The 16,951-nt window shown below is 44.1% G+C and overlaps 1 protein-coding gene across 1 annotated transcript in view; it reads right to left on the reverse strand.

Annotated features, from left to right (window-relative positions):
- Cyth3 (cytohesin 3) overlaps positions 1-16,951 on the reverse strand; it is a 93,992-nt gene that overhangs the window by 35,892 nt on the left and 41,149 nt on the right. The window lies entirely within an intron of this gene.

Below are 16,951 nucleotides of genomic sequence, written 5' to 3' on the forward strand. Positions count from 1 at the left end.
AGGGAGGGAGGGAGGGAAATCCTGTATATCTGATGCTGCCACAGCTTCAGAGAAGATTCACAACAAATTCAAGACCTGGACCAGGCCTTGCTTTCTCAGGTACCTGCCTCCTTCAAACGAAGACTTGCAAATCAAAGCACCATAGGGTTGGTAGAGTCTGCTGGGATGAGTAACTAAAACTGGACTTTATTTTTGTCCAAAATGAAGGAGAAAGTGGACAAAATTCCAAACCTTGAAAAGTATCTTTCAGAAAAGGTAAAACAAGCTACTTTTCAGACAATAAAACTTTAAAATAATTCATTGGTAGCAGATGTACAGGCAGACAGGTGTGGACTACCACATGAAAATCTCTATATAAAACAGTGTCAAGTGAGCAAAGGTTCTCCAGTCCTGATGCAAATCTCTTGAAAAGATTTACTGCTGCTGTTGGAACCAAAAGCAAAAGATGCACTGGTTTAGTAGACATGTAAAATAACACAAGACTGGGAAGAGAAAATAAAAGCATACTGTTATGAAATTCTTAACCTCGTCAGACACCTATAAACAGTGTTCAGAATGTGAAGTCAAGAGAAACATCCTAAGTTCAAGGTCAGTCAGAGCTACAGAATGAGACTTTGTCTCAAAAAACTAAAACAAAATGGACAACAAAAACAGGAGAAAAAATTTTATTTTCTTCTATGAGAAGTGGTATAACACATGTGGTGATAGACTATAATAAGTTGAAAATACATACTACAGAGCTGGAGAAATGGCTCAGAGGTTAAGAGCACCAGCAGATCTGCCATGGGTTCAAGTCCCAGAGCCCACTTGACAGCTCACAGTATCTGGAAATCCAGGGGACCTGACACCCCTCTTCTGGTCTCTGTAGGCACCAAGCATGCACACGGTGGACAGACAGACATATAGGCTAATTGTCCATACACTAAACAGATAAGCACCACTGTCTTTATAAACAGAATACAGTGCAGCGCTGGGAAGATGGCTCAGGGGGAAGGACACTTGCTAAACAATTATTCAGACCTGAGGGTAAATCCCTAGCAGCCACATAAGCTGTCATGGCTGTGCACAACTGCAACCCCAGCACTGTGGGAACAGAAGCAGGGGACAGTAGGCAGCAGGGCTTCCTAGGCACCTACATGGCTCTAGACCCTGCTCAAGTGAGTAAGTGTGGCAGGACACTGGACATCCTCCTCTTTCCTCCACACATAAACACAGCCCCCTCCCCCACCACTGTAAACCCTGAAGCAGCTGACAAGTGGAGACGCTGTATGGAGAGTGCTGTGCTGCTCTATTTACCACAGTCAATCAGATCCAAGCATGCAGCCATTCCACACTGCCTGATCACAGACACCGAAGGACAGAACTACTTCCATCTCAGAATCGAGTAAAAATAGGGCATTTTGTATATAGCTTAGAAAACATACTGATATTTAAAATGTATGCTGATATTAAAGAATCAACAGTTATCTCAAGGATAAGCAAGCACTTTGTAACAGTGAAGTTATGTGAATAACTCATTGTGTGACAAATCACAGGTGCCAAGAAGCTGTGATTTCTCAGCTCTGGATTGTTGCTGTACCTAAGGCTACCCTTGTAACTCACCCACACACGCAAGCATTGTCTCCCAGGGTCTCTCACACACTGCCCATAAGGTTAACACTCTGTTCTACAACTCTCCTAAGATAAGATAAGATCCCCAAGTTATGAACTGTGACCAGGAACATCATGTTTTAAGGACTAGAAGTCAAATATGATAACAAATTGTCCAATGAACAGAAATTTGACCACTTGGTTACTCAGCCATGTGTTCTGGCGCTCAGCAGCAGACTGGAAATGGTACCTGCCACTTTCAAGTTTACTGTCACTGCAAGTAATCAACACTAATGCATCAAGGCTAACTTTCCTGTTGCCATTTGCCAGCTTTTACATTTTCTTGGTCAGGGACATGCCAGTCCTACAGGGTATTAGCAAGGCATGGCCTAGACACTGGTCCCCACTGATCCACTAAATAAGAGCCCTGCAGACAGCGACAATACCTTCCCTGCATTCCAAACACGAGTGACTCCCACATTAGTAAGCACGGGTCAGAAAGACAATCCTGAGCAGGGAGATCTGACAGTGAGAACAGATGGGTGGCTGGGCACAGGAGCAGCACTGAGCCTGTGGGTCTCACCAAGAGCCTTTGACCTCTGCAGGTGACAAGGCCAGTCAGCACACTCACATCCAAGCAGGTCACCTGGCCAGCCACATGCTGACTACAGCAGGAAGGGACAGAGGGGAGTTCAATGAGAAAGCTTGTATCACGGAAATAAGGTGAAAGCCATATTCATGCATAAGTGCATACACCTGTACATACACATGTGCAACACAAACACTACATACATGTTTAAAATCTTTAATTTTTGGTGGACGTACGATGGCTATAGTGTGGGGGCTTAGATTAGATTTGGCTTCATACACATGCACAGACGCACAAGCACGCATGCATGCACTTTCCCAAGGGATTGGTGGGAGAGACACCTTAAGTGTCTTGATCTATAGGGCTTCAGCCTCACTCTGTGAGGACAGGAAGAACAGGCTCAGGGCCTATGTGGAGATGAGTAAGACATTAGGAGGCCAACTGCACACATGCCTACTGCTAAGAACGTAGACCTTTAAATCAGTACTACACACATGAGGTAATGGGTGTGTTTAGTAGCGTGCTTTAACCATCCCATAGTGTACACATACAATAAAGCACTACACTGTAGGCGCCTCCAGACAAAGGTACTGCCCTATCCCGCCAAGTGTGGCCACCCGAGTTTGAAACCAGGAACCTAAATGGTATCAGAATAGAGCCAACTCTTACAGGCTGTCTTGACATTCACATGTGTCATGCACATGTGTGCCATCCCCAACATACTAAAGTAATTATCAAAAAGTAAATAAAAGAACTACATAGCACACTGTCAATATACACAAATTTTGTTACCTCTGCCTTAAGAAAACTAGAAAGAAGAAAATTCCATCTTAACTTTACATTCCCAGATAGACAGGCTTGTATGGGTGAGTGGATCCACTGACTAGAGACAGCACACAGGCCAGACACAGAGAAGCGGAACAGAGTCCACCTGGGCTTTTCTACTGGCTGCTTCTCAGAGAGCAAAAGACTGGGAATGGAGGGTTTTCTAGTTCAGCATCTATCTCTTCACCTATAGAGTGTATTCTCTACATTTCCAGCACTTGTGAGCCCACTGCAGCAATGGCGGTCTCCTAATTCAGACTCAACCTGTCACCGATAAGTGAGTATGGAACTGAATGATTCCAGGCATGGCCACGGAGGTGAGCTCTCTCTTCTAGCCATGCCACACACAGCAACACCCCATTATTCCTCATAGCACAGCATCCATTCCTGCCTAAGTCACTCACAGTGCTTTATTTCATGTCTTTCACGGAACAACGACATGCTCTGACCACAGAACCATTAAGTAAGAATTCAGCAACAACACAGTCACTAGAAACACCATTTGTTTAGAAATTAAGAAACAATCCTAGAAGGACATTATGTTAAATGAAATAAGACAAATACCACATGGTCTGTCTCCTATATGGAAGCTAACAATATAGACATCAAGTAGAAGACAAAAACAGTCCTTACAATAGTAAGAAGGGGAGGGGAAGGGAATAGAAAGTGAGTGAGTAGCTAGGAGGAGGTGGCCTGGTGTTCTCCATCACAGCAGGGTGGACAGATGCTGGCATCGGTCACATAAGAGGCTGCAGCAGAAGCCAGGAGTTTCAGGTCATGCTGGGCTACACAGACCCTGAGAGGGGAGACCTGGAAGAGCAGAGTCTGAGGTGCAGAACTGTCAGTAGAAATGCTAATTACCTGATTTGATTAGTGTACATTCTATACAGGAATCAAACTGTATACTATACCCCAAATAATATGTGCAACTATTATGTTAATCAAAAAGAAAAAGCGAAGAATCCTAATTGCAAATAAGTTACTGATCAAGAAGACATAGTAAAACATTGTTTCTTACAGTAAAAATGTTTTAAAGACCCAAAATGGAACCAGTATGTAAAAATGTCATATGCCCACATTCATGGGCTATAGCTCTAACACTTAGAAAATCACAGGCTAACATGACAATTTTAGAAAACAAGCTGAAAGTGTAATCCAGGCACTCACTTTTTAAAATAAGAAAAATAAATTACTTGAATCCAAAGAAGAAAATAAAACACTTAATTTTTAAAAATGTGATACATTGTAGCCATTTTGGAACAGAGTTTAGCAGTTCTTCAAAGACTCAGTCTTCTTAATGCTGCAGTTCAACTCCTAGGTATGTATGACAGAGAAGTAAAGACGCCTGTGTACACTAAGACCTGTATGTCAATCTTCAGAGCAGCATTGCTGACAACAGTCAAAGGTGGAGACTATCCAAATGTCCACTAACAGAAGAGAGGGGGAGGGGGAGGGGAGGGGGGAGAGGGAGGGAGTGTGCGCATGTGTGTGCCTAGATAGGTAAGAAGAGGCATCAGATCCCCTGGAACTGGTGCTACACATAGTTATAACCTACCACATGGGTGCTAGAAACCAAACTTGGGTCCTCTGTAAGAGAAGCAAGTAGTCTTCACTGCTGAGCCATCTCTCCAGTCCTCAAGACCACATTTTTAATCGGGAAGGTTGAGAGTAGGCCAAGAACAGACAAAACCAACTCCTGGTGATAGACATCTGAGCAGTGGTTAATCTGAGGGTGGAAGGTGCTGCCTGAGAAAGGGCATGGCAGAGCTTCTGAAGTGGTGCCGAGCACTCTACTCTGACGTGGGTGGTCACTACCCAGTGCATGTGTCCAGCATATGCAGACATAAGACAGCTTGAGCTCGAGGGAACACTGAGCATCTGAGCATCTGTTAGTCACATTCCTGTCACCGTGACAAACATCCAAGATAATCAGCTACAAGGGAAAACGTTTATGCTGGCTTGGAGTTTCCGAGGTTTTAGTCCATAGTTGTTTGGCCCTGTTCCTTCTGGGCTTGGAGCATGGGACAAATGGTGAAAAAAGAAACCATTTCATGGCCAGGATTGGACAAGTGAACAACAAAACCCAAAAACCAAAATCCAAGAATCTAAAAATCCCCTTCAAGAACACATATTTGATGATTTTTTTAATTTATTTTTTCACTTCCTCATCCTAGGCTCCATCTCTTCAAGGCCCACTATCTCTCAGAAGTGCCATCCTGGGAACAAAGCCGTTAATACACAAGACTCTGGCAAGTGTTTGAAATCCACACTATACCACACTAACCCAAACATCAGCACACACTTCATCTCCCTGAAAGGTCTCCATCTAGGGGCTGGGGAATAGTTTAGTGGGCTAGAGTGCTTGCTCTGCATGAGGAACTGAGTTCAAATCTCTAGCACCCATGTTAGAATCCAGGCATGCAAGCCTGGGACCCCAGCACCAGAGGAGTGAAGACAGGCGATACCAAGAACCCCCTACCCAGGCAGCTTAGACAAACCAGTGAGTGTTTTTGATTCAGAGAGAAGTTTTATCACAATGTGGGAAGGTAGAGACTCTGCTCTGGTCTGCACATGTACACAAGGGCGATTGCTTCATAAACACACACACACACACACACACACACCTTAAAAATTTTAAAGACTACACCTGAATAGTTGACTCCTTTCAACCCTTGACCCAAAAAAAAAAGAAGTGTTTCCTAAAAAAGGAATGTTACTACCTTTATCTCACAGTAGATAAAACTGTTTTAAAATCAGCACGTTGTATAGATAGATTAAAAACAGCAAAAATTGAGAATCAGAGCAGTCGGTATAATTTTTAAATGACTGCCTTGTCTTTATACAATGTTGCATATTTAAAAAGAAAAAAGTCCTCGAATTAGCCTTTTGGAGTCCATATAAACATCCTCTTGACAACTAGCATGCCAACCCACAACTGGTCCTCTTCCTGTTTGATGATGCAGTCAACCGCCACCAAGAAACAGAAGAGCACTGTAGTCCTGTGTTACTGGCAGTGGTAGAGGGCAGTCTACTCCCTGGCTCCATCCAACAAAACTAAACACAAGGACCAAGGACGCAGCCAGCTTTCTAAAACACACAACAAACATGTTCCTTTAGAGTCTCTGATTCTAACTGGCTTTCCACAGCAGTTTTCTACATGTGGCCTGTAAACCTTCTCCACCAGAACCACTCAGAAGCACATATCTGAGGCTGAGAGATGCTCAGTAAATAACTGGCTGACTTCACAAGTATGATGTCTGAGGTCTGGGTTCCCAACACTACATACAAAGCCAGGTACAGCAGTGTGAATCTATAATCCCATGAAAGGGAGGCAGACAGGAGGATCGCTCTGAAATTGCTAGCCAGCTAGCATGGTCTATTGAGTGAACCCTAGGTTCAGTGAAAGACCTATCCCCAAAATAAGTCAGAGACACCTAACACTGACCTTGGGTCTCCCTGCATCCTCCCCCTCCCCCAGAACACACACACTTGCACATAGACATTCTCATGTACACACACAAGTTCATGTTGAAATACAGTCTCAGACCCTTTCCCAGGACTTTCAAATCAGAACCTCTGGACGTGATTCAAAGATTCTGAATTTTAAAGAGATTGTGGAATGATTCTATAAAGCACAGAAACTTGAAAATCACTGCTAAGATGGATGGAGAACATGGAAATCCAAACGCTTGGACACCTCTGGCTAAGAACGGGAGCAGCGCTGTGGGTCAGATCTGGACTGGTTTCTTTCATGGGCTCCTGGTTGAGATCCTGATTTCCAGTGCAGCACTATTCACAACTTATGAAAGAGAATTAGATCATGGAGATGCTGATCTCATTCACAGGCCATATTGTGAAGTGGTGAACTCTTTTAGGGTGGGGCCTGACTAGAGTAAGTAGTGGGGAGTATACCCCAAAAGGGGTCCAGCCTTTTTCACCCTCTGCTTCCTGCCTCCATGAGGGGACCAGCTTTCAACCTCTACATCCTTCTGCCCCTGCATCTGCCCCACCACAGGTCTACAGCATAAATGGAAACTTCTAGAATTTCATGGACTGAAATCTCTGAAACTGAGAGCCAGAACAAAATGTTCTTTCTCTACGTTGTTTGTCTCAGGTGCTTTGTAATAGTAATATAAAGCAGACAATAACCAGGAAACTGTAAGCCAGATGTGGTAATGCACACTTTCAGTCCAAGCACTTGAGAGGCAGAGACAAGGCTATGCTGAATTAGAGGCCATCCTGAGCTTCATGAGACTGCCTTAGTCACTGTTTTATTGCTGTGAAGAATCTGAATGACCAAGGCAAATTTTACCACCACCAACCCCCCCAGGCTGGCTTACAGTATCAGAGACTCAGTCCATCATTGCCATGACGTAAAGCACAGCAGCACACAGGCAGACATGGTGCTGGAGCAGTGGCTGCAGTTCTACAGCAGCCCCTGCCTGGAGATCCCCAGGCAGCAAGAAGAGAGAGACACTAGGCCTGACTTGGGCTTTTGAAACCTCACCTACTGCAACAACAAGGCCTAATCCTTCCCAAGCAGTGCACTCCCTGACGACTAAGCATCAGTGATGGGCACTCCTACTCAAGCCACCACAGAAACTTTGGCTCAAGAAAACCAAATAGAGGAGGAGGACTGAGTCTATGTCTTAAATACTATATCTACCACATAGCAGCGGCTGGGTGACCCTGAATTACTGATTAAACTTCATGTGACTCAATTTTCTTACCGTAAAAGAGGCAAAACTACTGCTTTTAAAAGTTAGTCACATCTCTTCTTAATCTTGAAATTTTAAAATAAGTATTCTATGTTTAATAAAAACAAGAAACAATTTAAAATTTGAAGAACACTTGAAAAATTAACAGTGGACAATTAGACTTTCCTCAAAAACAGTCAAGGAAATAAATTTTTTATATCAAACCTGATAGGGTGATTCTTTCCACACCCAGAAGTTGATGTTGTGGAGGAAAGAGAAAGTTTCACAAATATATGAATAGGAGTTGTGTGGCGACAGTCTGGAAGACAGTGTGCCAGCCTCTCACAGAGCTAAACAGGCAAGCATTACAAGCCAGTGCCGCATTCCTAGAGACTTACCCAACAGAGCTGAAAACTATGTCCACAGGAAGACCTGCCCATGAATATTTATAGCATGAATATTTATATCCCATTGCTGCCCAAATCTAGGGTGATGCCCTTCAGTAGGTGAATAGAGAAACTGATATGGTCCTGCTATGGGACAGTATGCAGAGACAGAGCACAAAGCTGTGTGCGTAGGATTTCCATGGCTACGACAAATACCTAAGAGACAGTCTAAGGAGGAGAGTCCCTCCCAGATAAGCTGGAAGGATCAGCCTCCTCATCTCAGCCTCCAGGTCACTCTCAGCTCTCACTCACCTGGGCTCTGTTCCCTCCTTGTTGGCAATCCCTTCTCCTGAGCACCAGCTCCACTCACACACCCTCCCCTTCAGATTTGAGCTGTAGCCTGACCTGCCCCATTCCACTAGTAAATTAAAGCCCCACAACCACTGTCTAGAAGACATCACTCTGGAGAAGCCATCATTAGCAAGTAATCTAGAAGCAAGTGCCTGCCTGGAGACTCAGTGCTCCAGGGTCGAGCCCAGAGTCAAGCTCCTAGCTCTCTGTCCACTGGCTAAGCTGCCTGAGACTAGATTCCTGTGTTTCCCTTTACTCATTTAAGAACACTGAAGGCAGGCAGGCTGGCTGGCTGGCTGGCTTGCTTGCTTGCTTGCTTGCTTGCTTGCTTGCTTCCAAGACAGGGTTTCTCTGTGTGGCCCTTGCTGTCTTGGAACTCATTCTATAGACCAGGCTGGCCTCGAACTCACAGAAATCTGCCTCCCAAATGCTGGGTACAGAAAACACTATTCACCATCATAGCCAGGTATTGTAATACTCCCACAATTACAGCATTTGAAGGGAAAAGGCAGGAGTCTGGCATATTTGAGACCAGTCAGACTACATACTGAGACCATCTTTTTGAGACATCAAAATCAACCATTATAACCATTTGTAGAGACAGAGTGCGGAAGTGAGCATGCCTGTACCCAGGGACGGAACCCAGGACCCGACTGATTGATACTAATGAAGCCTTTTCTTGATTGAGCTACATTCCTAGCTCCTTCACGACCGTTTTAAAATAATTTCATTTTTTATTTTATGTCCATCGGTGTTTTGCCTGCATGCATGTCTGTGTGAAGTGTCAGACCCCCAAGAGCTTGGAGTCACAGACAGCAGTAAGCTGCCTTGTGAGTACAGGGAACTGAACCTGAGTCCTCTCTAAGAGCAGCCACTCTGTAAGTGCTCCCAAGCACCCAGCCAAAGCTCTCCAGCCCCCTTCATAACCATTTTTAGGAGTGCAGTTCAGGGGCTGGCAAGATGGCTTAGCAAATAAAAACACATGGTAAAGGTGCTTGCCACCAAGCTAGTTCCAACTCTGGAATCCACGTGGTGGAAGGAGAAAACTCACTCCCTCAGATTGTCATCTGACTTCCACACATTGTGACATATGTGAATATACACACAGACAGACAGATGGACAGACAGATAGATGATAGATGATGGTGGATAGATGGATAGATATGTATGATAGATAGACAGACAGACAGACAGACAGATAGACAGATAGATAGGTTCTGTAGTATTAACAACACCCACACATCTTTCTATCCTCATCTTACAGATATATGTCCACATTAAATATTAAGCTAACCCCACTGTTCTTCACCCTTGAGAGTCACCATCCAAACATCTGTCAGTAAGAATCTGGCCACTTGTAGACACTTCACGTAGGGGTTCTGGGAGAGGCTTACTACACTCAGCCCAACAGCACCCTCAGGGTTATCTAGGTTCTAGTATATGATTTCCCTCCTTTGGGAAAAAAAAAATAAGTGCCTGATTTTGTCAGCTGAGGCTAGTCAAGGTGATCCTTCTGTCTCAACTTGCCCACAGTACTGGAATTGTAGCATGTACAAGTCTATAAAAAAGCAAGTTCTTCCTTCTAACAGCTGAATAATATTCCACTGTAAGGACCTACCACACATTGTTTATTCATTTGTCAAAAGAAATTTTTACTAGATTTTATTTTATATGTATTTTGCCTGGATGTATGTATATACACCACATGTATATGTACTGCCTGCAGAGATCAGGAGGGTACTGGACCTCTTGAGGCTGGAGGTACAGATAGTTTTGAGCTACCTTGTACGTGCTAAGAATCAAACCTGGGTCCTCTGCAAAATGAACAAGTGTTCTTATGATTGCATCATCTCTGCAGCCCACAGTTTCCACTTCTTATCTACGATCAAGGGCCATGGGGCGTTCTATGCTCACTTTGTCAAGGAACGCTCACTTTGTCAAGGAACGTCCCTACTACTCTCCGTAACAATTAGGCCTTTTACATTCCCACCCACAATTCACAAGAGCCCCAGTTTCCCCATTCCACCATCTTTAATTGCAAACACAGGGAGAGCTGCTTTGCCGTAACAACAGAGATGCTGTGCATCAGTGTCACCAGCAGCATCATTCTAAATGATTGTTTAGTCATGTCTACAGTAACATACAGTAGGTGCTCAGAAATTGTTTCCTGGATTGAATGCAAGTAGTACACCCTTGTAGCATATTTAAATGGCGGCCTTTCAGAATACTTACAACATAGGTTTTTCCTTTTCAAAAATTTGCTCAAGGGATTGAAGGCATTTGCTTATTAATGTCTTATAATATAAAGAGCTGTTTCACAGGGATGGAGAGGTGGCCCAGGAGTTAAGAGTACATGCTGCTCTTTCAGAGGATCTGACATCATTCCCAGCACCCATGTTGGTCTGCCTGTAACTCCAGCTCTAGGTAATCTGATGCTTCCTTCTGACCTCTGTGAATACCTGTATGCATATACACACACACACACACACACACAATTTAAATGTAATAAAAATAAATATTTTCTTTTTAAAAAAGAGTTGTTTCAATATTATTTTATGGTCCTAGTGAATTCCTGAAAATTGGTCCCAGCACTAACAGCTGTATCAAATTACCTATAAAGTGCCGGGCGGTGGTGGCGCACGCCTTTAATCCCAGCACTTGGGAGGCAGAGGCAGGTGGATTTCTGAGTTTGAGGCCAGCCTGGTCTACAGAGTGAGTTCCAGGACAGCCAGGGCTACACAGAGAAACCCTGTCTCAAAAAAAAAAAAAAAATTACCTATAAAGCAAAATTTGGGGAGGAAAAAAATATCTCTAATAATATGTCAGTAATATTTTAACTATTTTTGTGTCAAATATTTTTAAAGTTGGGATGCCTTTAATGACACAGAGCCCAGCATTTTAAGATCGACAACACAATGAGGCAATGGGACCCCGGTGTGTGAAATACAACCTCAATCTTGGCAACGCATCCCTCTTCCTTTTCCTCCTGGTCTTTAAATAACCAGTGAAAGTAAGTCACAATCCTCTTGGCCTGCAACCCCCAGGGCCCTTGAGAAGCAAGACTCTAGGCAGGTGCAGCTCCTCAGTGTGACTCTCACTGCCTGTGTACCCCTAAGAACAAAGTCCATCTGCTCCAGATTCCTTATCTAACACAAGAGTATGTCCCAAAGTAAGATGACTGCATCCTAGAGTGGGCAGAGCGAGAGCATGTATATCACTCCAAGGATGCTCTCCTGGACCACCTGACGAACTCTACTTCATACGGTTCCAAGATCCAACACTAAGCGTCCATCTGGGCAAGGACACTCGTCTTATGGTCTTGTAGGAAGGCTTATGAGTGTAGCAGGGAAGGTCAGGGAGCAAGATTTTCCCTGTACCTTTAATAGTTGCAACAGCTTCTTAGAGAGCATGGCCTTGATGGGCACACCATAGAATGTGTAAGATAAAAACAAGCTAATAAAGTATATTGATAACTGCAACCGTGAAATGGCCCTAAAGATGAACTAACAGACAGATAAGGGATGGATAAACAGACAGGTACATGATAAAGCACACTAGGCAAAAGGCTAATTATAGATTCCAGACAGTAGTTGCATTTGTTGATCTCAGGGTCTCAGGCAGCACAGACTGACCTTGAACTTAATATATATCCAAAGATGATGACCTTAAACTTCCGATCCTGTTTTCATCTTCTGAGTACAGGGATTACAAGCAAGCACCACCATGCTTAGTTTATTCAGTACTATGAGCTGAGCCCAGGGCTTCAGGTACACTAGGCAAGCCGCTGTAGCAACTGAGCCACAGCCCAAGCCCTCAGCCTAGTTACTATGAAAATTTTCAACTCTGGGGTATGAAAGTTTTCATAATAAAACACAGAAGAACATTTAGATAAGTTCCAGGCTAGCCAGGGCTACATAGAGGTCCTATCTCCAAAAAAGGGGGGTTCAGGGACAAAAAAAAAAGAAAAATAATGAAGGATCTCTAAGAGCCACTATGCTTTTCTCTTCTACCCTGAGAGACACAGAATTGCCAGGACTTCTCACAGCAATGTAGAATCTGCACTGTGATACAAGCAGACTTAAAACATGGGTTGCCACCAGTGAAGCACCCCTGCAGAAGGCTGAGCCTCTTCCCCACTGAACTGACAAGGTCAGGGTAGAGATGACAGTATCCTCATTTCAATCAGCTTTAGACAAAAGACTAAAGTTCTTTTGGTAAACCTAACACAAGGTAGGGTTATTTCATATGTGAAGAGAACAGACTTGGAGGGAAGGTCTCCTGCAGTTCTGTGTGTAGCGTGCTGGGGTAGGGATGGAGCATGGCCAACAGTCAACACCAGCTATCTCTGTCCACATTCCCCACCTTACTTGTGCACACAGAGGCACTCAGTGGAGCTTGGCTCTCAACTGCTCAGCTAGACCTGCTGACCACAAGCCCCTGGGATTGTCTGTCTCCAACTCCAAGCTCTACATCCTGCTTGTAAATATGTAAATATGCAGTGCCACACACAGATTTGTACATGGATGTTGAGAAGCTTGTGTGGCAAGCACTTTACCTGCTAAGCCATCCCTAGCTGTACCTTTGAGCATATTATCTGTGCCTCTCCACACATGCAGGAGTGCTGCAGACAGAGATGCAATCTCCAATAGGAGCACCCAAATCAATAAAGAAAGGCCCAGTGAATGTGAAGGTCCCTTCGCTTCAAGGAGCCAAAAGAAGGAGCTACTCCACAGTAAAAAGAAACGGCAATCCACAGAGCTGTGGAGAACCTCCCCAACACAGACAAAGACTACAAGCTGGAAAAACATCTTTTATGGCTAAGAAACTTCTCAAATTTGAAACAAACTCCCGAACAAACTATAAATTCAAGAAGTTTATCCAAATAGGATAAACCTAGAGATCTATGCCAAAACACATCATAAATACACCCCTAAAAGAGAGGGGGAAAGATAGAAGAGAGAAGCCAGAGAGAAGAATGCCTTACCTAGAGGAGACAGACAACCACTCAACAGTGTGTTCTCACCGAAGCCTTCCTGGCCTAAGGAAATAGCACAACATTTTTCAAGTGGAGAAAGAAAGAGCTCTCAACACCGAACTGTACATCTGACAAAATGATCCTTTGGGAACTAAGGGGAAACTGAAACATTCTTGAACAAAGGAAAAGCAAGCTGCATTTGCCAGGGCAGAGCTCTCCTTGAAGGCCAGTGAAAGGCCACAGTGCAGGAAGGAATCTGAGAGCCTTAGAGAGAACAGGTGGGATGCCTAACTGTGATGACACTCCACCTGAGCTTTTCTCAAGTACAGTGCACACCTTTAATCTCAGCACTCTGTAGAGCAGAGGCAGATCTCTGTGAGTTCGAGGCCAGCCTGGTCTACAAAGTGAGTCCAGGACCTCACTGTATTTTATCTTGTAAGTATGGGAGGGTATGCATGTGTTACAGTGTGAAAGGGTAACCTGTAGGAGACAGTTCTCTCTATAGCACAAAGTGCAGGAATCACACTCATGTCGTTAGATGGCATGAAAAGTACCCCTGCAGGCCAGTGAGATGGCTCAGCAAATAAAAGCATGTGCTGACAAACCTGATGACCTGAACTCCATTCCTGGCACACAGTAGAAGATGACAAACGACTCCCTCAAGTTGTCTTCTGATCTCCATTTGCCATGGGACAAGCATGTGCATGTGTACACACATGCACACACATGCACGTGCACACGCACACACACACACACACACACACAATTTCACTGTTTAAGTACTACTAATAAGGGTAAAAAAAACATCAGGTTCTTCTTTTTGGGCAGTATTATATACTTTATACTCTGTCAGAAAGACCTGCTGATAAGCTGGCTGGACAGTTCCCTTGGCCTGACCACGTGGAAAACAGAATTTAAGATGCAGTTCTGAAGCCCAGTGCTAAAGGTACAACCTAGTGTCTTACTGTTGATGAAAGAAAGGCACTAACAGAAAGGGATGAACTGGAAAATTTTATGCACAGAGGGACCAGGAAATTCTGGGCCCTTCTGAAATGCAAAAGACAATACACACAACCCTAACAAAGCATGTACAAGACCTGCATGCTGAGAATCATACTGAAGAAAGAAACAAAAGTCTGAATCAAAGGACAGCACAGCTTCATAGACTGGAAATCTCACCAGAATGAAGATGTCTATTCTCTTGGTACAGTGGTATAAAATGTCACTTCAACCAAACCTCCAGCAACATTTTCTTTTTGTAAAGCCAGGTGCAATAGTGCACAGCTGTAGTGTCAGCACTCGGGAGGCTGAGGCAGGAGGGCCAATCAATCAACCTGGTCTACACAAGACAGCAAAGGAAAAGCAAACCAAATAGACACACCTTATCCAGAACAATTTCCTGATTTTGGTATTTATTATGGTTATGTAAGGCTGTGCTAATGTGTTACAGTTATGTAAGATGCGACAATGACCACAAATGGGCTAGGGGTTATTAATATCTCTGTATAGAATCTTTGCAACTTTCAACAAACCTACAATTACATCCACATAAAGTTCAGCCAACCAATGAAATGAACCCTTCCCATTGTCTAACTGGAAAACAGGTGCTTCCTATATCCTACTGACATGACAGTAGGACCTGGCCTCCCTGGTCTCTACAGCCACCGATCCTAGAGCAGCTGTGGTGTGAACGCCACAGAAAACGAGCAGAGGGGACAGACGCACATGAAGCTCAAAGGGAACTAACTTCGGCCACCCTGCTCATCACAGCCCCTGACTTGACTCGCTCATGCAACATCAACTAGCATTCCCAAAGCCGGAACATCAAGGGCTATCTCTGAGTGAATACCAGAGCTTGCTGATTAAATACATCATTTCAGTAAGACATGTTGGAAACACACAATGCTGTCTCTGTTTCAAGGCATGGATCCAGCTTTCTGTACTTTTAAGCCTGACACAGTGATGAAACTGAACTAGAAGACTCATTGACATCTTTAAATTGTCAAAAAGAAGAAACACACACACATTCTAAAACTTTTGGTAACAGTTCATTTTTGTTCTAAACAGCATTGTTTGTAAGCAGGTGTGGGACTTCATGACTACAATCCCAGAACTTGAAAGCTGAGTATGAGGCCAGTATGGGCTACACAGCAGGATCCTACAAAACAAAAGGAAAGAAGAACGAAGAGGAGGAAGAGGATACAAAACTATGCAAGGGGCAGGAGAGAGAGCTCAGAAGTCGAGAGCACTTGCTGCTTTCCAGAGAACTTAAGTTCGGTTCCTAGCACCCATATTCAGTGGCTCACAACAACCCGCAACCCCAGCTCCAGGCCTACCAGCATCTAGAATCCCTTAAGAGTTGAGCCTGTCTGAACAGCTATGAGGGTCAGCCTAGGTTAGGGTAGCCTCTTGGCAAGTCTATGTAGGTCTGTCTTGATTACATTACATAATATACTAATTTTGGGCAAGACAATTCATTCCTGGACAGGGGGTCATGGGGAAAGCTGAGCATCTGCATGCTTGCACTGGTCTCTGCTCTTCCCTGTGGATACCCCGTGACCAGCTGCTTCAAGCTCCAGACGCCCTGACTGCCCCCTCAGGATGAACTAACCTGAAACCATGAGCCAAAGTGGGTCCTTTCTCCCTCACGTTGCTTTTGTCTATTTCATCACAGCAAAAAGAAAAGTAACCAAGGCATGTGCTTTTTTAAAAACTTTGTGCAAAGAAATGAATAATTCAGCCAAGCACATGTCTATTAACACAGCACCTGAGATACAGAGGCTGGAGGGTTACAAGTTTAAGGCCAATGTCAGCTCCATAATGAGATCCAGTTTCAAATTTTTAAAAATTAAATTAGAACCCAAACCACAACAAAGATATGGTAATTTAAAAATAAAAATCTTCCAGGTGGTGGTGATGTATATCTTTAATCCCAGCATTCAGAAGGCAGAGGCACATGGATCTCTGAGTTTGAGGCCAGCCTAGTCTACAGAGCGAGTTCCAGGACAGCCAGGGCTACACAGAGAAACCCTGTCTTAAAACACCCGCCCCCAAAAAAGAGCATGGACCAGGTGGTCCTGGGTGTGATCTGAAACACTACATAGCACAGGGTGTGGTGACAGCCTGTGAACCAGCACTCTGCAGGTGGAAGCCAGGGGTCATAAGTTCAAGGTCATCCTCAACTACCTGTGAAGCTTGAGTCCAGTCTGGGTTGCAGAATGCTCTACCTCAAAGAATAATTTATTTTTTGTTTGTTTTTTTGTTTTTGTTTTTCAAGACAGAATTTCTCTGGGTAGCTGTCTCTCCTGGAACGCAACAGCCTTGCTAGACCAGGCTGGGCTCAAACTCACAGAGATCCATCTGCCTCTGCCTTATGAGTGCTGGGCATGGCACCACCACCACGCCATCAACCTCCATAGTTAGTCTACAAAAATTAAAATGTGTTAATGATGTTCTAAGGTAATTTTAGCTTTCCTAGAATGAAAACAGTCAGGTCAGGCTGAGGTAGTAAAAGCAGGCCTCTTTCACCACTCTGAGG

Source organism: Grammomys surdaster, unplaced genomic scaffold (assembly GCF_004785775.1).
Source record: "Grammomys surdaster isolate TR1022 unplaced genomic scaffold, NIH_TR_1.0 126109, whole genome shotgun sequence".
NCBI classification, from domain to species: domain Eukaryota; kingdom Metazoa; phylum Chordata; class Mammalia; order Rodentia; family Muridae; genus Grammomys; species Grammomys surdaster.